The 1416-nt window shown below is 28.9% G+C and overlaps 1 protein-coding gene across 1 annotated transcript in view; it reads right to left on the minus strand.

Moving 5' to 3' along the window:
- LOC108692509 (probable DNA mismatch repair protein Msh6) overlaps positions 1 to 1416 on the minus strand; it is a 7735-nt gene that overhangs the window by 5977 nt on the left and 342 nt on the right. The gene's annotated exons all lie outside the window — the stretch shown is intronic.

The raw sequence follows: 1416 nt of genomic DNA on the forward strand, positions 1-1416 counted from the left end.
TAAGAAAAAAAGCCTTTTAAGAGATATGCTTGTTTTTGCTTTGTTTTGAAGAAAAAAAAAACAAAATATGGTTCTTACTTTTTAAATTTAATTATACATTCATGCTTATTTATTCTTGTTGTCACTTGCTTAATATAGATATTGTTAAAAGTGATAGCCTTTTGCAGCAAATGTGAGCATCTTGTATGGAACAGCTTGTGTTGCAGCAAACACTGATCTGGTCAACATAATGACTCGCTAATCTAGCACTCTTCTGTCTGGAAATCGATGCATACTCTTGCATTATCTCTAAAGCATTATTGCCGAAGTTGTACACGAAAACAATAGTATTCTGAACTTAGTGACTGCAGTATACAAAATATTACCAGATCAGTTTGGCTGCAAACTGTCCATACTAAATGCAATGCTTGTACATTGTTGCAAGAGGCTAACATTTTGAACAATATCTACATTAAGAAAGTGATAACATCAATAAATATAAACAAATAATTAATAAATAAATGCAAAAATGAAAATAACGTTTTGTCTTTTTTCATGATTTTTTCCAAAACGAAGCAAAAACATGCATATTTCTAAAGGACTTTTTTCATTCTTTATCAGTTTCCTACACACTTATGAAGTTTGATTTAAATTCGGGAACCCTGTATATAAAATTACTACAAGAATAACAACATTATTAATAATTTAAATTACAAATAAAGTAAAATAAAATAATTCAAATAATTAATTGAATAAATTATGTAAATGCTTTACTAGTTCTAATTATTATACATAAATCTTTATGTAGAGAATTGTGATTAGAACTATACAAGTGGATATCAGTTACATAAATTGCCATTTTATATGTACAATATCACAGTAATGAAAAGCATTATGCATATAAATATATATATATACAGGGTGGGCCATTTAAAATTTGGAATTTAATTTGGCTCTAAAAAAAAAACGCATGAATATTTTTCAAAGTTTATGGCTTTATTGGAAAGGCTTCATACCGAGATCTTCATTCAAAATTCTTCTTAAAGAAGTGCGTGAAATGTTCAAGTTTTGAGAACGAGTTGATGTTGTAGTTGTTTAACTCTGAGCAACACCAGCAATGTTTTCAGTTGACCTTACTGGACGAGCACGTGAACGAGTTGCTTTATCCAATAAGGATTCAGTTTGCCGAATTCGCTTCACAAATTGATTCACTGATTGATTCAAACTGCATTGAAGGCATTTTTTTTCTATCAAATTTTCCACGTAAATTTCTTACAGTTTGAGTTGAAGACTCATCACTTTGAAAGTAAGTTTTCAATATTTCCCAATTTTGTTCAAGCGTATAGCGACCCATTTCGTAAATGTCAAACAAAAAACTAAATTTTTGATACATTGTTGTTAATATATGTAATATCTGATACGTTAAATGTTATTACG

Source organism: Atta colombica, unplaced genomic scaffold, assembly GCF_001594045.1.
Source record: "Atta colombica isolate Treedump-2 unplaced genomic scaffold, Acol1.0 scaffold73, whole genome shotgun sequence".
NCBI lineage: Eukaryota > Metazoa > Arthropoda > Insecta > Hymenoptera > Formicidae > Atta > Atta colombica.